This window comes from Marmota flaviventris, chromosome 12 (genome assembly GCF_047511675.1).
Source record: "Marmota flaviventris isolate mMarFla1 chromosome 12, mMarFla1.hap1, whole genome shotgun sequence".
Taxonomy (NCBI): domain Eukaryota; kingdom Metazoa; phylum Chordata; class Mammalia; order Rodentia; family Sciuridae; genus Marmota; species Marmota flaviventris.
This window is the reverse complement of record NC_092509.1, coordinates 48,896,267-48,922,429: the sequence shown is the minus strand read 5'-3', so window position 1 is coordinate 48,922,429 and position 26,163 is coordinate 48,896,267. Positions and strand designations below refer to the sequence as shown.

The following is a 26,163-nucleotide window of genomic DNA, read 5'->3' as shown; positions in this document are numbered from 1 at the left end:
ACCTTTACCCAGAAAACATGAATGGGACAGAATATCATAGACTGGACGACTTAACAAATTAATTTTCTCATCATTCTGGAAGCTAGAAGTCCCAGATTAAGGTCTAGCAGGGTCAGTTTCTCATGAGGGCTCTTTTCCTAGCTTGAAGACTGCCACCTTCTTGCTGTATGTCCTTACACAACAGAAAGGAAGACAGAGATCGATCCTCTTCCTGTATAAGAGGCTACCTGTTGGATTAGGGCCCTATCCCTATGACCTCTTTTAACCTTAATTGCCTTGAATTAAAGATCTCCTCTTCAAATACTGCCATATTAGGGGTTAGAGCTTCAACATAGAAATTTTGAGGAGATATAATTCAGTCCATAGCAGTATTGTTTTTGTTTGAATATCTTGTTTGGGTTGGGGTGTCCTAGAAAGTCCTGTAGGAGAACTACTAAGGTCAGTTCTCTGCCTCGGTACTTCAGAGCTCCCAAAAGCTTCAGAACCACAGATTTATATGTTACTAGAGCTCGGGGAAAATTGGTCAAATATTCTATGACATCATGCAGGCCAAACATCTTATTATATGACCATTCTAAAACCCAGTTGATTATAAAGATTAAACATAGGTTTTACTTTTTGACAAAAACAGGTAATTTGACCAGAAGACATTCAATAACCATAATACTAATTCTGAGAACTCTCTTTTTGAAAACTGTGTCTACAGAGAAATAAATAGTATTATGAAAATGTCCATCCTTATTTAGAACTTTGCTGTCCAATAGAAAAATAATGCAACCAGAGCATGTTAGCACACATCTATAATCCCAGCTACCTGTAGGCTGAGGCAGGAGGATGGCAAGTTCAAGCCCAGCCTTGGCAAGACCCTGCTTCAAAAAAAAAAAAAAAAGGTCTGGGGGTTGTAGCTCAGTGGTAGAGTGTGCGTAGGTTCAATCCCCACTATTGCAAAAGAAAAAAAAAAGAGCAAAGCCATATGTAATTAAGTTTTCAATTAGTCACATTAAAAAAGTAAAGATGAATAGATTAAATTTATTTTAAGAATGTTTTCTTTAACTGACTGCAATAAATATTTTGACGGTAAATTATTGAGATATTTTATATTCTTTTTTGTACAATTTTTTGAAACTGATATGTGGTATGTATTTTACACAAATCAATTCAAACTAGTTAAATTTGAAGTGCTCAATAGCCACATGTAGTTGGTGGTTACCATGTCAGACAGATCAGAGTTAGAGGAACACCTTGTTTGAACCATGCTATGGTACATGGGTAGGACTACAAATTGATTATTGTTTAACTTTTATTAATAACCCCCACAGAAGAAGGAAACGAGCAGAATGGTTTTATTGAACTTGAGCTTTTCATAAATCTTTGGATTCGCTGAAATTGAAGGGCCAGTCCTTAAATAGATTCTGGGGGATCCTTTAGAAAGATTTAATAAGTATAAATTTTAATTTTTAAATATTATGACAATCAAGTAGATAACCATATATTAGCTCCTGTTTCTCAGTTTGTTCCTTGTCTAATACAAGTCTGCATAGTCATTTACTTCCTTAGTTTTGGTGGTTATAATTTTTTTAAAAGGAGAAAATATATGAGATTACATCAGTGAAAGATTTGAGAATGCTCCACAAATAACATTGCCTTATATTTATATGGGGCTTCTCTTTTAGGAACTCAAGGATATTTACCACAGGATCTAATTCTCTTATTTAATCACTCAATGAGATTGGTATATATTAATGTTCCAATTTTGTTACAGAAAAATTCGTCTTCATGAGACCATTTTTTAAACTATAATGGCAAGCCAGTTTCCTGATTCTTTAAGTGATGAATTAGCCTTCCTCTCTTTCTCTCATGTTTTAAAAAATCAGCTTTTTCCCCACATTTTTTATTGGAGCATTATAGTTGTACATAATGGTGGGATTTGTTGTTTCATATTCATACATGTATACAGATAACAATATGATTTGGCCAATATCATTTCTCAGTATTTCCCCTTTCCTTCTTCTTTTCCCTTCCTGGTCCTTTTCCTCTTTTGTAATGATCGCCCTTCAATTTTCATGAGAGTCCCCCCTCCACCTTTCCTTTCCTTTTTCCTCTCTAGCTTCTACTTATTCAGATCTAACTTATATACAGTAAGTAATACAAGTGGACACCTCAGTTAATTTCTTTTACTTACATAGACATACCTATACTCCTTCAGATGAAGATAGAGAACTTTTCCAAGCCACCAACAGGCTCCCTTGAGACCCCTCACCATAGTGCCTCCACTAGGGAACCATGGATTTTTTATCACATAGCACCATAGTTTGGATTTGTCTATTGTTGAACTTGATATCTAAGGGATCATATACAGTGTGTACTGTTTTGTATCTGTCTTCTTTTGCTTAAAGTTATGTCTCTGAGAGTCAATCATGGTAGTAGTTTATTCTTTTTCCTTATTTATATGTGTATACCACTTTTTTATCCATTCTACTGTGGATGGTTTGTTTCGTACACTTCAAGTCTTGGTGCACATAAGCATATACTTTTTCATGTGTGAATATACATACATACCTGACTAGAATTTCTTAATCATAGTATATACATGTGTTTTGATTTAGTAAATTACTGTCAAACTAGTTTTCCTAAGTAGTTTTACCAGTTTACACTTCCACTAACAGTGTATGAGAGTTATAATTATTCCTATTTCATTACAGAAAAATCTTCACCATTTGACCTTATCAGTTCTTTTAATTTGGTGTAAGGGAGTAGTGGGTATCTCATTGTCTCATTTAAGATTTTAATTTTCATTCCTCAATTGACCAGTGATGATGAGAATATTTTCATGTTTATTGATCATTTGAGGATCCTCTTTTGTGACATCCTGGTCAAGTCTTGCTTGCCTTTTTTTTTTTTTTTTAAATTTGGCACTGGGAATTAAACCCAGAAATACTTCCACTGAGCCACATCCAAAGCCCTTTTTATTTTTTATTTTGAGGAAGCATCTTGCTAAGTTGCTTAGGGCCTTGCTAAGTTGCCGAGACTGGCCTCAAAATTGCAATACTTCTGCCTCAGCCTCCCAAGTCACTGGGATTGCAGGTGTACATCATGCCTGGCTTGCCTCTTTTAAAAATTTTGCATTGCTCTTCTTTTTTATTAATGTAATGGGTATTCTGCATATAACTATTTTGTAGGATATTTATTTTGCTAATATCTTCTCAGAATCTGTAGCTTGTGTTTATATTCTTAATGATCTGAATTTTAATGAAGCTGTTTATAAGTCCTTTTTGTCACAGTAAGATATTATCTTGTATTCACATGAACTCTTAAAAAAAAAAAAACTTTATCAGTATATTGGTTTCCTGAGGCTGCAGTAAAAAATTACCACAAATTTGATGACCTAAAATAATAAAATTTGTTCTTTCACAGCTTTAAAGTTTGGAAGTCTGAAATCAGTTTCAACAAAGTTGAGCTCCACCAAGAGGCTCCAAAGGAAAATCTCTCCAGCTTCTGGAAGCTGCTGGCTTTCCTTGTGTCAAGGCTCAGTCACTCTGATCTCTGCCTCTGTCTTCACACCTTCTTCAGATAAGTTTCTCTTTGTCTTTCTCTTTTAAGAACTCTTATGATGGAATTTAGGACTCAGATATGCTGAGATCCTTAATTTAATCACACCTACTAACCCCCCCCCCCCCAAATAAGGCAATGTTCACTGGTTCCAAGGATTTAGCATGTAAGATCTTATTAGGGATCCATTTTTTATCCTTGTAATCAAATCAACTCTGGAGCTACTAAACCTCAAGGCCAGACAGTGATATTATAGACAAAGTTCTGGCTAGGATTAGGAGTCAATTATTCATTCAGATATTTAATATCTATGGACTTCAACTTATTTCAATTATATAAGCTTATCAACTCTTCAAAATTGTTTGAGATGAAATCCTGCATGCCATTCTTGAGAAGATAAAATGGCATAATTTACCCTTGGATTGCAATTCTCATTTTTGCCATTGAATGAAGGTCCTAAATAAGTAAATATTTCCTGAAGCATTAGAGGAGTTCAAATTGTAGGGAACTCCTCTATCTCTTTTGAAGCAGGGTGGTATAATAGTTTCGACAGACTTTCTGAATTAGAAACCCAGCTTTATTGCTTTCTGATATTCAGTTTGGGGCAATTTAGGGTCTGTGTAACACACTACCCTGTCAGTGTTTTATCCAAGGAAAATTTAATGTAAATTGTTAGCTCATCAATGATGTAAATTTTAACTATTAAAAGGGGTAAAAGAGGTTTCTACAGGAAGTAGCAGGTCAAAAAAACAGGCACTGCTTTTGGCTGAGGGAAAATGGACCATAATGGAAGTAGGAGTGAAGCCCTGCTCTTACTTTAAGGTTGAGATGCAGTTCTCTTGGAAGAACATGTGGCTATTCATTCATTTGTTGAAGGGCACCTAGGTTGGTTCCATAGCTTAGCTATTGTGAATTGAGCTACTATAGATATTGATGTAACTGTGTCACTATAGTATGCTGATTGTAAGTTCTTTGGATATACACCAAGCAGAGGGATAACTGGGTCAAATGGTGGTTCCATTGCAAGTTTTCTGAAGAATTTCCATACTGTGTTCCAGAATGCTTGCACCAATTTACAGTCCCAACTGCAATGATAAATAAAATGTGGTATATATACACAATGGAATATTCCTCAGCCATAAAGAAGAATGAAATTATGGCATTTGCTGGTAAGTGGATGAAACTGGAGACCATTAGGCTAAGTGAAATAAGCCAATCCCAAAAAACCAAAAGTTGAATGTTTTCTCTGATATGTGGATACTAACACACAATAAGGTGGGGGGAGAAAATAGACATTCAGTGGATTAGACAAAGGGGAATGAAGGGAAGGGAGAGGGAATGGGAATAGAAAAGACAGTAGAATGAATAGGACATAACTTTCCTATGTTTGTATATGAATATGGAACCAGTTAAATTCCACATCATAATGCAAGAATGGGATCCTAATTAGAATAAGTTATACTCCATGTATGTATAATATGTCAAAATACACTCTACTGTCATGTATACCTAAAATGAACAAATAAAAATATGCTTTTACAGAAAAAGAAAATATGTGGCTACCACAAGAACACAGCCTATTAGTGTCAAAAGACTTTTCAGAAGGTGAGGACCCCAAGCCAGTCTGCAGAAGCATGGAGCTTCTGCAGTGGTCTGGGTATGCAGTTGGAACTCTGCCAAGCTGACCCCTGGGCTCCCTGCTGATAGTAACAATGGAGGACCACCACCTGTTCAGGAAGGGTCTTCCTGAGGTAATGACCCTGAAGCCCCGTTTAGTGCCCTCTGTTGACAAAGACAAACGTTCTGTGGCTCCTGAGAAGGTCAAGGCTCGGTGGGTAGAGTTAAGAGATTGTACAGGTAACTGGCAATTATACGTTCTCTATGCCTTATTTTCATCATCTGGAGACTAGAGATAATAATTTTATTTTCCACATTGAATTATCATAAAGAGTAAATGGATTAATATATGTTTTAGTGCTTAGTTTAGAGGCTAGCTTGTCTATGTCAGCTCTTCCAGTTGGCTCTTATTTATTACCTCATCCCAGGCCAATAGTAGCAGCTAATATAATACAGAAAGATGAGTCACTACCTCTACCCTCATGGAGCCTCATCTTTAATAACATTGTCAGACTTGAGATGCTTCCTGTTTATATTTTAAGGATCAGTACTATCTCAAACCCTACCTATAGGAGTTTAAAGAACTTATTCCCATAGTAATGTATTATAACATTTTTATCTAGCTTTTTTTTAGCACAGAAGTATGCATGATATCTTTGTGTTTGATTCTTTAAGAAGAGAAATCAGTGAATTCATTCCTTCAGCCAATATTTATTGACTACCTACTTTGAGTCAGGCTGTGTTCTCTAGGGCCTTGGGACAGAGAGTGAGTAAGATAAAATAAAACAAAGATTCTATTCTTGTGAAGCTTAGGGGGCTGAAGGAGATGGGCAATAAATAAATAAAAATATAGGATCATTGATAAATACTATGGAAAAAAGTGAATTAGGGGCAGAGAAAGACTTGCTTCTTTGTCAAATCTCACTTCTTAAAAAGATGCAAGTTTGTGTGTGTTTTGCTAGTTCCATGGTTATTCTGCAATCATATGTCAGTTGTGGACATTAGAAATCCCCAGGAGAGCCTGTGCTGGATAAGTGTTCCCTTTGCACATATTATGGTTAAATTTGAGTGAGATCCCCCTTTTAAAAAAATTTTGTATTTGTAGATGGACATAATTATTTTATATTTTTCTGTGTGGTGCTGAGGCTAGAACTCAGTGCCTCACACACGTGCTATGCAAGCACTCTACCACTGAATCACAACCCCAGCCCGAGATTCCCGTTTTAAAAAAAAAAAAAATCCTCCCTTCACATGTTAGGAACTCTCAGAGGTCCTTCAGTCAATTCAGATTCAGTGTAGCTATTTGCACATATACAATGGGTTATAAAACCCTCTCCCAGTTGACATCCTTTATTCTCTCTTAACTGCCAGACTAGTGGTGATTATATCTGATGAGTTGCTAAACTCAGTCTTTTTCACCTGTCTGTCTGAATACCAGCATCTCCTTAAATCTGTGTGAGGGGCCTCCATGTTAAATTCGCTTTTAAAAATTCTTCCACTTTTAAATATTCATGGGAATGGCTGATCTCCAGCCTATGAAATAAAGGTACAAGTTTGAGACTAATCTCTTCCATTTAATTCCCCCATTCCAAAGACTTTAGAAACAGGTCTGAAAATTATAGGAACCACAAATTTAAAAAGTGTTAGTTTGATGTGTCTGAAATTAATGCTTTAATTTATTCACCACAGAATGTCTTCACACATCGCTGTTTTCTGTAATTTATACCATATACTGTCTACTCCAGTTAATGTGTGAAGCATGGTTAAATTATGCCTAAAAAGGAACATGAAAACCATCTACATGATGGTGATGGGAAAAAGGGTCTAACTAGGAATAATGGGGCAAAATTTAAATGAGACAAATTGGAATAGAAGTTTCAGAAAAACTGTCAGGTATTTAAGACGTGCCTGACTGGAATAATCTCCTCAGAAATAAGACTTTAAAACACTTAAGAGTAAGTCTACTAGAAATGGATTAGCAAAGTTCTAGAGAATATTTCTGTAGGGAATGCACAATTATATATGTCATCTAAAAATTGGATCAAATAATCAGATAACCTTTCATGTGTCTCATATCTTCCATTTTTCAGTCTTTGGTTAATCATGTCAAAGGAGGTTTGGGATAAAGATCAAATGAACAATTCCATAGAAAAGAGAGGCATATTTTGTCAATATTATCTCATTTTGTTCTTTCCCCTGATGTGTCTGACATGTTGAATGGAACTCTCATTCATTTTTTTAATGGCTAATTTAATGCTGGTGAAGGGTGCCAAACAGATAACCAGGAGGCTGAAGTCCATTGTACGCTTCCCTGACTTTGCTCCTCAGTCTCATTCTAAAGGAGTCTGTGTAAGGGCTGTCAAGGCAAGATGATCTTTAGGTGGTTCAGTGTTGTTTTGTTTTTATTTTTGAGATTAATAATGCAATACTAATTAGTGTTTTTAAATGTTAGCAATTCAGAAATTGTATTAAGCCACTACCTATGTGCAAAGCAATTGGTCTGATTTCAGGTGTTGTAGAAAATACATATAGGGAAGGATGGCTCCTGCCTTCAAAGAGTGTACCCTTGAGTAGCCATTAAAGTGAGAAAGAGGCTGGGGATGCACCTCAGTGGTAAAGTACTTGCCTAGCAGGTACCAGGCTCTGTGTTTAATCCCCAGCACCACAAATTAAATAAAATGAGAAAAATGTTGTCTTTTTAGTAGTGATGGGCCATCACTACTGAAACACTAGAAGCAAAATGGGAATGGAATTCAGATAGGTCAGGGGTCCAAGGGTGTGCAGAGGGGAGGGCAGCAGGAGGCCTCAGAGGAGGAGGAGAATTGGGTAAGTATAGGTTTATTTCCCTCTGACATGCTTGATGGATTTGTTTTTACTGAGATTTCAGTAGAATAACTTTAAAAAAGAGAGTAGAAGATGTGAAATAGCTTTTGGAGTTCTGCAGAGGAGCGGTAAGCAGGACAATCTCTAACCTGCTCCTGCATAAGCCTTTGCTCTGAAGCCTCATCCTGCTCCTTTCATCCCACACTTTCTGAGGGCCTCTCTGGTCCCTGCTGTGTCCTTAGGGAAGCCCTGCCTTCACTGAGATGGCACCTCATCATTGACCCAAACTTCTCCAAGTGTCCCCAGACTATTCGGGCAACAGAAATGGTTATAGAAGAAATGGGTAGGGCAAAATTAAATGAGACAAACTGAAATCAGAGTTTCAGAAAAAACCGTCAGAGTGCGATAAGCACCTCAGAGAAGCCTTTAAAACATTCAGAGTATGTCTTCTAGAAACAGATTAGACAAAGTTCTAGAAAGTATTCTTGGAGGCACGGGAAGCACTTCGCCACTCAGCACCCACCATGGCTACTGCTGTCTGTACTGAACTACTGCGTAATTGATTGGTGTAGGCCTTATCCCTTCCTCACTGCATTAATAGGTGATCTATCTCTTTTTCCTCCACGGAGTGGCTTACAATTGAATTCTGTACTCAGAAACACTTCTAGGAGATCTATATCTTACGCAATAAGTTAGCTTTTAAAAACAGGAAAGCAGAACAAATTGGATATATATCATGACAGGTGATTTTTCTGGTTCCATAATTTGATTATTTGTAATTAGTTATCTATATAGATGCATTTATACACCTCCCATAATTACTTATTTAATTTCTAGTGTTTATAATTTCATAACAAATGAAATATAAATATATTCCATATTGGCATATAAAATAATGATTTAGTCATATGCAGTTAGACTGCCACAGCTTCAATCTCTGCTAAGAATTTGGATAAGATTCCTGTTTTTTTGTTTTTTATGGGAATGATCAAGATTGAAGATAAGAAAGTGAGAATTAGTCAAATTAGACTATATTTATCACTTCAGATGTTCACTTTTCTTCTCAATCTGTATTAATATTTTTCAAGACAAAAACAATCATGAACTTTTCAGCACTTCTGTGATTCCCATCCCCTCCCTCTTTTAAGTTTTCTTGCTTCATGCAGTTACATTTTATGATAGTATCTTTGATCTACATGTTTTCTTGATTTGGCAAAGCAGATCTTCAGATTTTAAACATTCTTACAAGTACTTTGCTTTAAAAGTGAGCTCATCTGTACAAGTTCTGCTGACAAGTAAATTTTCACATGGCTACAATCTCATATACTCCTTAAGGACAGCTGACTTGATCTCTGTAGCATACCTATAAAACAGTTTCAACTGCTTAAGTAGTTTCATGCTCCAGACTGTTTCTGTCTGACCCAGCTGTTTTCAGAGACTGATTTTGTTGTTTTTTTTTTTGATAACCTGATGCTTTAGGTAGGTTTTTTTTTTTTTAATGGGGTGGGCAACTCAAGTGATAGTACATTCCTAAGAATTTTCATTTTTAACACAAGGCATTCACTTTTGGTTGCTATTCTTCTTGCCAATTGTCATAAATTAGTAGATCTAGAGGATGGGGATCCAAAAGGAACACTCAGTTAAATTTGAATATCACATACAAAATGAATCTTATCCTTTTTGTTGTTGTTGTTTTTGCATAAGTGTGTTCCATGAAATATTTGGGACATATTTACACTAAGAATTGTTTTTTAATGTGAAATTTAAATTTAAGTTAACATCCTGTGTTTTATTTGGGAATCATATCATAGGTAGGAATTTCTGCAAAGTTCTAGAAGAATATGTGGGATGAAAACTATCACAGTAGCTGGTTGTTGAATTGTGGCCCCAGGTGCTCCATGTTATATACTATTATTAGCAAAGCCTTTTTACTTTGTAATGGACCCTGTTAATATTTCTGCAACAAAATTAATGAATGTTCATATACTCTGGAATCAATTGAAATTATAAGTATACATATAAATAGCTCATTTCAGGTTTTGCCAGTAAATTAATTGTCAAAAATATTTTTCAGAAATTTTCTGGATTTTAAAATTTGTAGTGATTTTTTTTTACCTGCAATTTAATTTGTACTTATGGAACCTATGGGCATAAAACATAACTGAGAGAAGATATGGCATGACTGGGAAGGAAGAAAGCTTCACAGAAGAGGTGGTTGTAAAAAGGTTAGTTAGGAAGGATATTCCAAATCAAAGAAACAGTGTTGGAGGAAATTTAACACCCATTCATGACAAAATTCTTAGCTAACCTAGGTGTACAAAGGAATTTCCTTGATTTGATAAAGAGTAACCCTACAGTTATTCTTTTTAACAGTGAAACACCAAATACCTTCCCACTAAAATCAAGGACAAAAGAATTTCTAATTCTTATTCAATTTCTAATTTTTATACCTCGTAAGAAAAAGAAAGACAAAGATAAGTAGTAAAACTATCCCTATTTACAATTGACATGAATGTTTATATAAAACAGTAGTTATCATAAAAAATGTTAGTTACAAAGGGGAAAAACAGAAGCTTAAAGAGTGAAGAAGCCTGATAAACACCATCTTACTCAAATTTCCAAAAATAGTATTACCAATAACAGGACAGTTTGAAATCAGAATCACCTGGTAGCCTGTATGAGAAGAACATATCACCACCTCTGTGACAATCCTGTCAAAGATTGATAACCTGAATTTAATCATGGGGGAACATTTTTAAAAGCCAAATTGAATGGTACTCTACAAAATAACTGCTGTTATTTTTAGAATTATCAAGGTCATGAAAACTAAGGAAAGACTAAAGAACTACTAAGGAACCAAAATGTATACCAGATTGGAGGAAATTAAAGATATCTGGCAAATAAATGCAACATGTGGTTGTGAACTGCTCCTTTTGTTATTAAAGATAGTTTTGAGGGCTGGGTTTGTGGCTCAGTGATAGAGCACTTGCCACGTGTAGGTCACTGGATTTGATCCTCAGCACCATGTAAAAATAAATAAATAAAGGTATTGTGTCCAACTACAACTAAAAAAAAAAAAAAAGACAGTTTTGAGACAACTGAAGAGATTTAAATGGGCAGAAGGGTTAAATGTATTAATGTATTAATGCAATGTATTAATGGTAATGTCCTAATTCTGATGGTGTTGGTGTGACTGTGCAGGCAAATATCTTTGTCCAAGGAAATTTACACTCAAGTATTTGCCAGTAAAGCTGGTAGGTTTTTAGATTTAGTAAGTTATGATTCTACCATCTGTTTTCCATTTTCCAAATTTTATTTTTAGGTTTATTTTTTATCAGTTCTCTTATCTATTGTTTTTCTTTTATGCTCTCCATTTTTTTTGTGTGTGTGGTTATATATTTTTAGTCCTTTAATATTATTTTTGTTTCGTTGCAGAAATGAGTACACAAAAATGCTTCTATTTAAGCTGCCATGAAAAACTGGAAATCCCTCTGTGGTTTCCTAAAAGGTAGTGTGATTTGGAGAGGTAGAGTGAAAAAAGGAGGGTATCATAACAGAAGAAAAAGCAGCAGGGTAGAGAGAGGAGACAAACACAAGATACCTAGATATCATTATTTAAACACAATCATAATACTTTATATTCTTGTATATGAATCCCTAATTAGCATTTATGTTTAATTGCTCTGCTCTGCAGAGAATATAAAAATTTTTTGCTTAAACCCATGTGGATTATCATAAAGTAATCTATGCTTTTCTGCCACTTAAAAGTCAGTTCTCCTCAACAAAAGATTAGCAAATCAAATCCAAGAATGTATAAAAAGTACACTATGACCATGAAGGATTTATTCCAGTTGTACAAGTCTAGTTTAATTTTTAAATCAATGAATGTAACTTATCACATCAACAAGCTAAAGAAGAAAAATCATGATTGTATCAACAGATGCAGAAAAATAGTTTGACAAAATCTAGCTCTCATCCATGAAAAAAACTAGGAACAGAGAGAACTTCATCAACTTAATATAGAATATCTACAAAACCCTACAACTAACATACTTAATGTTGAGATGCTAGATGCTTTCCCACTAAGATCAGGAAAAAGACAAGTATGTCTGCACTCATCACTCCTATTTAACATTGCCCTGGAAGTCTCAGTTAATGCCAAGACAAGAAAATGAATTTAAAGGTCTACAGATTGGGAGGCAAAAAGTAAAACTGGCTTTGTTGGCAGATGACATGATTGTTGGTAGAGAAATCCCAAAAAATCAACAATGAAAACCGGAACTAATAAGTGATTATAGCAACGTTGCAGGATATAGGTTAATATACAAAGTTAACTGTATTCTAACTAGAAATGAACAAGTGGAACTTGAAATACATAAAACCATTTACATTTGTGCCTGAAGGGGAAATATTTAGCTATAGTTTAAGAAAATATGCATAAGTTCTATAGTAGGAAAACTACAAAACTCTGATGAAAGATCAGTTAGATTAGATTTAGATCAAGAGAGGACACTATGCACATGAATAGGAAGACAGACTCATCTCATTGTCAAGCTGTCATTTTTTTCTGCTTCTGAATTCAACGCATTCCTAAAGAATAGAGAACATAGAAATAGATCCATACAGCTATAGCCAGACTGATATTTTGCAAAGGAATAAGAGTAATTTGATGAAGAACAATCTTTCAACAGGTGGCACTGGAATACTGGATATCCACGTGCAAAAACAAAAATAAATCATTCTAGACCTTTTCCATACTTTTTACAAAAGTTAACTCAAAATGAATCATGGACCTAAACATAAAAGTCAAAGCTATAAAACTTCTAGATGATAATATAGAAGAAAATCTAAGTGATTCTGGGTTTGTAATAACTTTTCGGATATAGTGCCAAAAGCAAAATCCATAAAAGAAAAAAAACTGATAAGTTGAACTTTTATTAAAAGTTTAAAAATAAAAATACCTCATGTTTTGTAAAAGATACTGCTTCAGACAATGAAATGACAAGGCACATACTGAGAGAAAAGAATATTTGCACAACACCTGTCTGATCGAAGTCGGGTATCCAGAATGATATAGAACTCTTAAAACTGAACAAGAAAAAACAACCTGAATGAAAAATGGGGAAAAGGCCTGAATGGACACCTCACCAAAGAAAACACCGATGACAAATAAGCATGTGAAAAGATGTTCAGCATTATATGTAATTAAGGAATTACAAATTTAGATAACAATGATTCTTCTACACACCTACTAGAACAGCTAAAATCCAAAAACACTGGCAACAATCTGGTGAGCAGAGAGCAACAGAAAGTCTCATTTTTCGTTAGTTAAAATAGAAAATACAGCCACTTTAAAATATAGTTTAACATATTCTAAACATATGATCTAGCAACCATACTCCAATAAGTTAAAAAATTATGTCCCCCAAAAGCCTGTACGCAAATGTCTGTAACTGTTTGCCAAAACTTGGAAAAAAACCAAGATGTCCTTCAACAGGTGAAGGATAAATGTGACTGTGATATAACCATAAAATGGAATATTATTATTCAGTGATGAAAGGAAATGAATTATTATGACCCACACCTCACAAAACAGAACTTTAACTGCATATCACTAAGTGAAAGAAGCCAATCTGAAAAGTTCACTCTATGATTCTAACTATCTGACAGTTTAGAAAAGGCAAAACTGTGAATACAGTAAAAAGATCTGTGGTTGCCAAGGGTCACAGGGAGAGAGAAAAAGATGGGTGAATAGGTGGACCACTGGAGATTTTTAGGGCAGTGAAACCTACTATAAATGGCAGGTGCATGAGATTAAACACTTCTCAAAACCCACAAAATATACAGCACCTGAATGTGAACTATAGACCTAGTTAATTATAATGCATCCACATTGGCTTTATTATAGAATGTGCACTACACTAGTGCAAGATGTTAACAGAGAAAATGGAAAACAGAGTAAGAGGATCTGGAAACTCCAATTTCTGCTTATTTTTCTGTAAAGCTAAAGCTGCTCTATAACATAGTATTACATAAAATTTTAATTAAGAGAATTAATTATTAACTTTATGAGGAACTTTTTGCAGTAAGAGAAATATCTATACCTCGATCATGTTGGTAGTTATATATGTGTATACATTCATCAAAATTCATTTATTTGTACACTTACACTTAATACATTTCACTATGCAAATATACATTTCCTGGTATGTAAATTTTACCACAATTGTAAAATTTTTCAACTCTTTATTATCATTTGTTGCTTGTTTTGGCCACAGTCAACCAAATGCATCACTGAAAACCTAAAAGGAAGCAGGACCCAGCTACAAGTTGAGTGTCTTTGGCCTTGAGGAGAAAAAGGAACTGCCACGTTTTTGAGTGACTCAGTGGTTGGAGAATAGCTCTCTCAAATGTATTCTCTGGAAGAGCTAGTCTTCTTTCAGATTAGCTTACATGCAGAGGGAAAATTCTAGTTCCGGGTTTCAGATTTAGTCATAAGACCCCACACCTTGCCACCAAACCTGCTCTGAAATGCTATCTGCATGGATAGCTCTTCTGGAACAGTCTAGAAGTCACCAGTTTCCAGCATCCAGACATTCTTACCCAGCAGAATTTACTTAGGTAAAGGTACAATATTTCTCATGAGGCTGTAAAAGTGACATCTTTGTGTACCTTAATGATGACAAGAATGAAAAGATAAGTGGGGATCCAGAAAGTAACTACTGGATTTATGTAAAAAAAGCTCTCTGAATTCATCTCTCCTGAATACTCACTTTTGTGCTATTTATGGCTTTTCCACTACCTCTTTCTGGTTAGTATCCAGAAACACTATGTGCTCAGCAACTGGTCACATCTGTGTAGGAGCTCAGGCTTCCCAGGAATATGTACCCTCTTAAGCACCACAGGAGACATTGTGTTACAAAGCCATGGTCAGTGAGTACCAAATAACAAGGGAATGATTCTGATGGGAGGTCTCCTGACTCTCCTCCTATTTTACACCTATCCATGTGACAGAGCCTAAGACCCTCCATAACTACAAGCCTCATACCCCTTGTTTCTCAGACTTGTTTTTCACTGTGAATGCTATTTCACACTAAGGACACACCCAGCTTTTATGTGGCCTCAAGTAAATGAAGAACAAGGTTGATGTTGCTCACCACCACTAAAACCAGTTCCAACTCTCTCCAACAAGAGGGACACAGATGGAAGATACTCATGGGAAACTCACACTCCTTGGAGACCAATTCCATCTTCCATCAGGAAAACCCATATGGGGAAGTGACCTATCCTGTCTAATAGGAGGGACTTACTGGAGATTACCTAACTATCTATAAATTAGTGGGTATTCCTAGCATCTGAGTCTCAGACTCAATGCAAATGCAAATATCCTTCTCTGATATTTTGGCCACAACCTAGACACCAAGTATTTATTTCATGATATCATTCTGCTTTGAGGAAGTATTTATAATCCTGTTGGTTTTGATCCCTTGCCTCCTCCTCCTTTTTATGGCCACATACTCTTCCCTCCAGTCTCATGTTTGATGCTGTCCGTTGAGCACAGTCGTCTGATTTTTTTCACAACAATTTGCATTTTCCCTTCTGATTAAGTGTAATTCCACCTCAACGTGTCTGCTTGGTCCAGCCTAGCCCCTGCAATGCCTGGTATTACCTCCTTATGGCAGATATTTTCACCCTGACGTGAAATAGAAACCACATATAAGAAACTAATATATGAGTTCACCATCCACTATAAGGACAACAGCATCTTAACAATTTTCACCTCTTTCCCCTCCATAAAGTCCTGATCTAGTGACATTCATGATAAAGGTCTGTAGAGAGCAGAGTGAGAGAATACCTAAGGATGAACATCTTAGGATAGGGTACAGAAAAAAGGTGTGTGTAATGCTGGTAAATGTAGGAAGTTGTAAATAATACATTTGTCATGCTCTGAGTTCTAGTCTCTGCATCTTTTCATTTATGATTTCTATCTGTCCCTGACACTAACTTGTCTTCTCTTGGCTGGATCCATGAACCTTCAGGCTATCCTTCTTGGCTTACCCCCTCCACTTGGCATTTTGATAATAGCCTTTATTGTCTCTCCCCAATTTGCTCCCCACCCTGATTTTCCAATATGGGACACTGATATCTTTCTCCATGAACTGGTTCAGTTCTCACTTGACTACTATGCTCCTTAACACCCCAGTTCCTCTTACCAGCAATAAAGTACTTAGAGTAGGGCCAATACCCTCTATGACAAATTTAGAAAGGTGGTTAAGTAATGGGATAAGGGAGTTAAGCAAAGAGATAGGAAAAAGTGGAAAAAGTGAAAATATCAGGGAAGAACTATGGAGGAAGAGGATGAATTATAAAGTTCAGGTAATATTTGGGGGATAAGACCATTGAAAGAATGAGGATGAAGTCAATGGAGTTCCATGAAGAACAAAAATAGGTGAGAGCTGAAAATAGGGAAAGAGAAGGGCTATGCTGTTCAGAGGTGAGGTGTGTAATAGGAGAAGGTAGGAAAGATGGGATTCAGGGCCATTCCAAGACTAAATTATAAGATGGGCAATCAAAGCGATTAGCAAATGACTGCCATGAAGGGTGCTAAAATAGTTCATGCATCCAATAAGGGTATATTCTAAAAGATGGCTTATATAAGTACAAAAAAATAAAGCAAGGTAGATCATGAATTATATCGAGAAAAGTACAAATAAAGGGTGGTGGGGATACACAAAAAGATATCACAACATGTGACACTTAGCGATCTGCCTTATACGGGTAGGTGCTCAAAGCCATCTCAGGAGAGAAGCGGGCTTACAAAGCACTGTAGTACATATGTGATTTTCAATTCCACTAGCCTTCAATTCTCTAATTTCAATACTGGATGCACCTTAGAATTCTCTGAGAAGCTTTTAAAACTACTGATGGCCTTCCTTCCCCTTCAGCAACTCTAATGTAATTGGTTGGGAGTGAGGTGTGGATATTAGTGTTTTCCGAGCACTCCCAGTAATGCTAGTGAATAGTCAGGGCTGAGAACCTCTGGTCTTTATGTTTTCCCCCGTTGGAAGGTGAGGAGCTTAGAAATCAAGGGGGGCGGGAAATAGAAATCTGGAAATAGGAGGTAGAGAGTCTAGATCTAACACCAGTGCCCATTAATAAATCTCCAATAATTTCTTCCCATCAATGCAATAAAAATGGAATTTAAACTCAGAGCAATGCATTATTTCTACCTCTTATCTCCCTCAAGAATTTCAAGACTAAAATTTAGGGGTACTTTAATAGGTAGTTACTACATAAATATGTTTAATTACCAAAAATATTCAGCAATCAAGAGAAAATCATGTTATTTTAAATAACGCATTATATAATGTAAAGTCTACTTATAGTAATGAATTCATGCATTTTGACAGTTTATCTCATTTGTTTCTGAATCTCTGCAGTTAAGTATTATCTTTGCAAATGACTGATTTAATATCACACCTTCCTGTGTGACGAGCCATTTATTCCTCTTCTTTTATTTTTTGTATATTTCTTTTGCAATATTTTTGTATATTTCTATATCATTTTGTATATTTCTATACTTTTGTATATTTCTATATCATTGTTGGCATGCTAAAATCTGTTATATGATGAGTAAATATTATTATTTTAATGTAAGAAGAAAAATCTCTGCTTTTATTTCCATAAATAGCCTGGAGGTTCCTGGATCCTGCCTACTTTTAACCCATTGTTTAACTGACCTGATGATGGAACAGAAATAAAATATATGGAAGAACATAAATAAATATATGAGGAATTGGTGCTGGGCTCTTGTTGCTTCTAAGGGGATGAAGAAGACATAGAAGAGTAAACTGCAGCTTCTAGCATCATAACTGCTAAATAAATGTTTATTGAAAGAATGAAAAAAATGGATGAATGAATTATAAAACTGGAAAATGACTATAATGATCTGTAAAATCATTGAGTATTTACCATATACCAGGCACTGTTTTAGCCCTTTATGGATGTCATCATTTTTAATCAATACACTAATTCTATTACATAGGAACTATTTCTTGTTCTTCATTTTACAGATGAAGAAACCGAAGTTCAGAAAGATTAAGTAATTAATAGTATCAAGGCCCTGTCCCTTTTATAGCCCTGTAGCATGTTCCTAATTTCATAGCCCTGGGGCAGGTCACCTAATTTCATACCATAATAGCCACTCTTACTGAGCCAGTCAAGGTGGTCTATTTGTCTTTTCTGTTTTTATTGCCACCTGCTGGTGATGGTATCTGCTTTTACACTATGATTGTCTCTTCCAGCTCCTTTTATTTGTGACTTCTTATTCCAAAGGTTGTTGGCACCAATTGTCAGTGTACCTCCAGCCTTAACTTGGAATAAGAATAGGTCAGAACAGGCTGTGGATTTCAAACACAACATCAAGACCAGTCCAGTGCTTGGGTTTCAGGCCTGTGGATTTCTGTCTGGATTTTCACCCCGGCTATCTTAACCTTGTAAGCAAAAGCAAAATCCTGCTCATGTTCTGTCCAGCCAGTTTACAGTTTATTGACATTATGGAAGCCTTCAATTCATAAATTCTGTTGTATTTGGTCTAATCTAAAAAGATGTGATGCTAGCTGTAGGTTTTTTTTTTTTTTTTTTTAGAGAGAGAGAGAATTTTTCTTTTACTATTTATTTTTTAGTTCTCAGCGGACACAACATCTTTGTTGGTATGTGGTGCTGATGATCGAACCCGGGCCCCTCGCATGCCAGGCGAGTGCGCTACCGCTTGAGCCACATCCCCAACCCAGCTGTAGGTTTTTAAAATAATAATTTTTTTCCAATTTGCTGTGAATGGGCTTTTTTTTTTTTTTTTGTCAGTGCTTTTTTCCTACATCAGTTAATGTGGTCATGTGGGGTTTTTTTTTCTTTAGTCTTTTGATATAATGGATTACACTGATTGGCTTTTGAATGTTGATCAACCCTTGAATATCTGAAATAAAGCCCACATTTTCATAGTATAGAATTATTTTATACATTAATTCATTTTGCTAACATTTTGTTGAAGAATTTTGTGTTTAACTTCATGAGAATTATTGGCCTATAGTTTTCTTTTTCTGGTTCTGGTATTGTGGGAATACCTATCTCATAAAATGAGTTGGGAAGTGTCCTCTCTTCCATTTATTCCTATTTTCTGGAAGAAACTATGCAAAATTGGTGTTAAATACTTATGTAAATATTTGATAAGTTTTCCGGTGAAACTGTCAGGACCTGGAGATGTGTTTTCATTCCAGATTTCTATGTATTGTGTTTTCATTTTCATTCCACTTTCTAGTTTCCCTTATGATTTCTTGGACTCTGGGTTATTTACAAGTCTGTTGCTTATTTTACAAGTTGTTGGTAATTTTGTAGATATTTTTCTGCTACTAATTTCTAGTTTAACTCCATTTTTTCAGACCATACATTGCTGACTTTAATTCCTTTAAATTTTGAGATTTGTTGAATATCCCAGAATATGTTCTATCTAACTGTATGTTTCAAATGAACTTTTTAAAAAAGAGTTATGTGTTCTGCTGTTTGGAGTAGAGCGTTCTGTAAATCTAAATCATTGTCACGTTGGTTGACAGTATTCAAAGTTCCCATAACCTGACTGTCTACTTGTCACATCAGTTACCTATACTGATGAGTGGAAATCTGTGATAAAGATTTCTATTCAGCTCTAACAATTTTTGCTGCATGTACTTTGATATTACGTTACTAGGTAAAGGCATATTGAGGTTGTTATGTCCTCTTGGTACACTGATATCTTTATCATTATGAAATATTCCTCTATAGGCAGGGGTTGTGGCTCAGTGGTAGAGTGGTTGCCTAGCATGTGTGAGGCACTGGGTTCGATTCTCAGCACCATGAATGAATAAATAAATAAAGGTCCATTGACTCCCCCACTCCAAAAAAAAAGAAAAGAAAGAGATATTCCTCCTTTTTCCCCTAGTAATATTCCTTACTTGGAAGTTTGCTTTGTCTTAACATAGTCATCCTCTATTTCTCTTATTGATACATGAGTCTGTCCTTTCCCATCCTATTACCTTTAACTGGTTTCTTTTTATTTTAAATGGGATTCTTATAGATTGCATATAGCTGGTTTTCCATTTTAAAATTCAGTGTGATAAATTCTGCCTTCAATTGTATTATTTAGGTCCTTTATATTTAATGCAAAACTGTTTTAAATAGTCAATAATTTTCCAGATTAAAAGTTTAAAAAATTATTTTTATTCCACTTATTCAGCATTTGTGCATTCTTTTTTCCTTTTTCTTCCATTTGAAGAATGCCCTTTAACATTTCTTGTAGTGAAGTTTTGTTAGTGATGAATTCTCTCAACCTTTGTTTGGAAAAAATATCTTTCGTTTATCATCCTTTTGATACATATTTTACTGAGAACAGAATTGTAGGTTGATAGATTTTTACACCCATTAAGTACTTTAAAAATGTCATTCCTTTGATTTTTGACTTATGGGTTTTTGAAATGAAGTGTATAGTCATTCTTTTTTAGTATGTATGCCTTTGTTCTATTTATTTTATTTTTTGAAAATATTTATTGTTTAGTTGTAGTTGGACACAATACCCTCATTTCACTTATTTATTTTTATGTGGTGCTGAGGATTGAACCCAGGGTCTCTCACGTGCAAGGTGAGTGCTCTACCGCTGAGCCATAACCCCAGCCCTCTATTTATTTTTTTAATATGGTGCTGAGTATCAAACCCAGTGACTCATACATGCTAGGTAAGCACTACTGCTGAACTCCAGCCCCAGCCCCACTTAGTCATTCTTCATTCCTCTATATGTGATGGTGTTTGGGAGGCAGCTTTTTAACACATTCTGCTTCTCAGAAATGTGATTAAGAAGTGCCTTAGTATAGTTCTTTTTTTGTACTACAGTTGAATCCAGGGGTGCTTTACCACTGAACTACATCCCCAGCCCTTTTTAGTTTTTATTTTGAGACAGTGTTTAGCTAAGTTTTCAATCTTTTTTTCTTTATTTCCTGTTTGGGATCATTTTTACTATTATGTCTTCAAGTTAAATGGTATTTTCTTCTGCTATGTCTAATCTGCTGGGTATTTTTCATTTAAGATATTGTAGTTTTCATCTCTGGAAGTTCCATTTGAGTATTATTTCCTTTCATTTCTTTATTTATTATGATTTTAATTTTTTTTCTTTTAGAATTTTTAATTGACATAAATTTATACATATTTATGAGGTTCTCTCTTAATTATGTTTATGTTTATCTACATTAAACATACAATCTTATGTTTATGTAGGTATTCATTATGTAGAGAATGTATCCCCTACATTGTTGAGCATGGGAACATATTTATAATAGCTATTTTAGCAGCTTTCCTATTTCATCTCTGTCATACCTAAGTTTCTTTCTACGATTGATTAATTTTTTCCTTGTTATGGATTCTGTTTCCCTGTATGTCTAGTAATCTTGTTTTGATCTCAGAAAATTGTGGATTTTTACTTTTGGGGGGTAATAATTTAGGTTTTTTTTTTTTTTTTTTTTTTTTTGGTACCAGAGATTGAACTCAAGGGCACTAATCCACTGAACCACATCCCTAGCCCTTTTTTGTATTTTATTTAGAGACAGTGTCTCACTGAGTTGCTTAGGGCCTTGTTAAGTTGGTGAGGCTAGTTATGAACTCACAATCCTCCTGGGATTACAGGGGTGTGCTGCTGTGCTCAGCCTAGATTATTTGTAAAATTCATTTGTTCTTTTTAGTTATACATGAGGTTTTTTCATTTTTTAATTCTGGATTCTGTTGAATTCCTTTAAGAATATTGCCCTTTGGTCTAAAATTGAGTTAAGTTATTTGGAGTCCATTTGATCCTTTTGAAGGTTGCTTTCAAGCTTTTTAGGGTAAGAGCAGCTTTTATGTTAAGGGTAATATAGCCCCCCTACTCAGATAATCTTCTTGTGAGGATTCTATCCTGTGCCTGGTGTTTATCTGCATGATTGTATGGTGGTTCTCTACCCAGTCTTGGGAGTCTCACTGAAACACTTGAAGATCAGGATTCAGCCAATGATTTAAAGAGACCCCAGTGAAGAACTCCAGAAATTTCACCCTGTACACCCCTTTTGTCTAGTATTCTTCCCCATGAATGTCGCCTTCTCATTCTCCCAACCACAGTCTCTTTTTTCCTCAACACATGGAGACAGCTTAGTTCTGTTTAGATTTTACCTTTACTGTATACTGGAAGTTGTTTCCAAGTAGTAATATAGAATGAAAGCTGACTTCATTTCTCTTCTCCTGGGGATCACAGCCCCTGTTTGTTATAATAGTTCTTTCACGTGATGATCTGTCGTCATTGTTTTCCCTCTTCTCCTCCTCTTTCGTCTAGTGTTTATGGCGGAGAGCTGTTCTTAGAGCAGTTAGTCCTCCACAGCAACTCACTAGGCTTTTTCAAAAATTTCAGGATTATTATTGGAAATTTATAATTCCATATAACTTTTAAAGTCTTCTATTATAAAACCCTATTTCATAAAATTGTAAGTGAAGACGGATTTTATTACATTTTTGAAAATTGATTTTATATTGTTTTGCTTCCTTAGCCAAGAACATATTTTGTGCCAGGCACAGTGGTACATGCCTGTAATCCCAGCTACTTGAGAGGCTGAGGCAGGAGGATCACAAGTTCAAGGCCTTTCCAGGCAATTAAGTGACAACTTGTCTGAAAATAGAAAATAAAAAATAAAATGGGCTAGGGATGTAGTTCAATTGTAGGACACCTTTGGATTCAATTCCCAGTACTGCAAAAAAAAATATTTATAATATAATGTATACATATATTTGTTATTCCATTTCTGGGGTCTTTCTCTACCTTCTTCAGCAACATGTTATAAATTTTCCCCCATACAATCTGGATTTGAGGATTTCAATTTATTTTGAAGATATTTTAGCTTTTGAATGCTACATTTCCCTGTTTCCATCTCTTATTATTGCATATGTAGAAAAAACATTCATTTAAAACTTATCTTGAGTTATTTATATATCCTGGAGATTAGTGCTCTTTCTGATGTGCATGTGGCAAACATTTGCTCCCAAAATGTAGGCTCTCTCTTCACCTCATTGATTGTTTCTTTTGCTGAGAAGAAGTTTTTTAGTTTGAGTCCATCCCATTTATTAATTTTTTGATATTTTATTTCTTGCACTTTAGGAGTTTCGTTAAAGAAGTCAGGGTCTAATCCGACGCGATGAAGATTTGGGCCTAGTGTTTCCTCTGTTAGACACAGGGTCTCTGGTCTAATACCTAGGTCTTTGATCCACTTTGAGTTGAGTTTTGTGCATGGTGAGAAATAGGGGTTTATTTCATTTTGCTGCGTATAGATTTCTAGTTCTCCTAGCACCATTTTTGAAGAGGTTATCTTTTTTCTGATGTACGTTTTTGGCATCTTTGTCTAGTATGAGATAATTGTATTTATGTGGTTTTGTCTCTATGTTTTCTATTTTTGTACCATTGGTCTACATGTCTATTTTGGTGCCAATACCATGCTGTTTTTGTTACTATAGCTTCGTAGTATAGTTTAAGGTCTGGTATTATGTTATCTCCTGCTTTACTCTTCTTGCTAAAGATTGCTTTGGCTGTTCTGGGTCTATTATTTTTCCAAATGAATTTCAAAGAACTCAGAAAACTTAACACCAAAAAACCAAACAACCCAATCAATAAATGGGCTAAGGAACTGAACAGACACTCCTCAGAAGATATACATTTGATCAACAAATATATGAAAAAAATGTTCAACATCTTTAGTAATTAGAGAAATGCAAATCAAAACTACTATAAGATTTCATCTTACCCCAGTCAGAATGGCAGTTATCAAGAATACAGACAATAATAAATGTTGGCAAGGTTGTGGGGGAAAAGGCACACTCATACATTGCTGGTGGGACTGCAATTGGTGCAACCAATCTGGAAAGCAGTGTGGTGATTCCTCAGAAAACTTGGAATGGAACCACCATTTGACCAGCTATCGCACTCCTTGGTCTATACCCAAAGGACTTAAAACCAGCATACTATAGTAATGCAGCCACATCAATGTTTATAGCAGCTCAATTCACAATAGCTAAACTGTAGAAGCAACCTAGATGCCCTTCAGTAGATGAATGAATAAAGAAACTGTGGTATATATACACAATGGATATTACTCAGCATTAAAAGAGAATAAAATTATGGCATTTGCTGCTAAATGGAAGGGAGTTGGAGAATATCCTGCTACGAGAAGTAAGCCAATCCCCAGAAAACAAAGGCCAAATGTTCTTTTTGATAAATGGATGCTGATCCATAAAATGGGGTGGGCATTGGAAAAATGGAAGAATTTTTATTGGGCAAAGGAGAGGGAGGAGCAGGAAGGAGGTATGAAGGCAGAAAAGATGGTGGAATGAAGTGGACATCATTACTCTAGGTACATGTATGACTGCAAATATGTACAACGCTATATCATGTAAAACCAGAGAAAGGAAAAGTTGTGCTACAATTGTATACAATGAATTAAATGCATTCTGCTGTCATATATACCTAATTAAAATTAATTAATTAATAAAAAATAAAAATAAAACTTATCTTGAGCCGGGTGCACTGGCACATGCCTGTAATCCCAGCAGCAGGGGGAGGCTGAAGCAGGTGGATTGGAAGTTCAAAGCCAGCTTCAGCAATTTAGCGAGGCCCTGAGCAATTTAGCAAAACCCTGGATCAAACTTTTAAAAAAGGCTGGGGATGTGGCTCAGTGGATTAGCGCCGCTGGGTTCAGTCCCCCATACAAAAAATACCAGAATAAAACAAAGAAAACTTATCTTGAATATAGCTGTATTTCCACATTTCAAAATTAATTCTAGTATTTAGAAATCCAACAGCTATAAAATTTTGTAGGAAAATGATACAAGTATCAGCAGAATGCAATAATTTTATCTCCTCTTTTTAAATACAGTATTTATATTTAGTTTTTTTCTTTCATAGAATATCCAAAACAAGGTTGATTATGATGACAATGATGCTGTCCATACTCTATTGTTTTAATATCTTATCATTTACAATGGTATATTTTCTTAAACATTGTTAAATAATCTTTATTATTTTTAAATAATTTCCCTTCTATCTATTTTACTCAGAATTTTGTATGAAATGCCTTCTCAGGGTTTTAAAAATGTATAGTCATTTATTATTTGTCTTTTAATTTGTTGAATAATTAATTATTTAGATAGATTTCCTAAAAGTAAACTGTACTCAATGTACTTCTTAATGCACTGCTAAATTTTATTTGCAAACATTTTAGGCCAACTTTTAAACCTATACTTATAAATACAGTTAGGATATATATATATTTTGGATCTATATCAGATAAAAGTATTAAGATTATAATGGTCTCATAAAACACATTAAGAGCTTTCTTTTTTTTTTTTTTATAGTAGACTGGAAGAGATTTCAGATCAGCAATTTTCAAGGTGTGGTCCATTTAGTGAATTGGAGAGGTCAAAGCTATTTTTACAATAACAATCAGACCTCCCTTGCCCTTTTCACTACGTTGATGTTTACATTGCAGATTGAAAAGCAATAGTAAGTTTGCTACTTCCTCAGCCAGGGCCAAAGGACTGCTACCCAACTCTGCCAGCAGACTCTTCACTGTCATGTGTACACTTTAAAATATTCTTTAAAAAGCAGTGAAATGTATTAATTTCATTAAATCTTGACACTTGAGTAGGCATCTTTTTGATAGTCAGTAGACAAGATAGGAAGCACATGTGAAGCACTTCTGCAGCTTTAGGAAAAGCCTGGTGTGGTCGATTGACTTGCAAGCTAAATGAGCTCTTTTCATGAAACACTACTCTCTGAAAAGAATAACCAATAGACAACCTCCATAGCTTCTCGAACTTGGGGATTTGGCAGATGTTTTCTTGCAAATAAACAAAGTGAGCCTGTCACTGAAGGAAAACATCTGACAATATTTTTTTACTAGTGCTAAAATGTGAACTTTCGGTAAGAAAAAGCATTTTGGAAAACTGTATCTGCTACCATGAACTTGATGTCTTCCCAATCACTAAAAGATTTTCTGATCAATTGGTAGGGATGATACTAATGAACATGATTTTTAAAATATTGTATAATCAAATGTGTCCACATTTGGAAGATCTGCACAAATC

At 35.2% G+C, this 26,163-nt stretch overlaps 1 protein-coding gene across 1 annotated transcript in view; it reads left to right on the top strand.

Annotated features, from left to right (window-relative positions):
- The first annotated feature begins 3,456 nt into the window (after positions 1–3,456).
- The window catches only part of Prpf18 (pre-mRNA processing factor 18), a 77,824-nt gene continuing 55,117 nt past the window's right edge, over positions 3,457–26,163 (top strand). The window contains exons 1-3 of the mRNA XM_071599959.1: positions 3,457–4,718; positions 5,092–5,300; positions 17,681–18,485. The gene's annotated coding sequence lies outside the window, so the exon portion shown is untranslated. The remainder of the gene's footprint in view (positions 4,719–5,091; positions 5,301–17,680; positions 18,486–26,163) is intronic.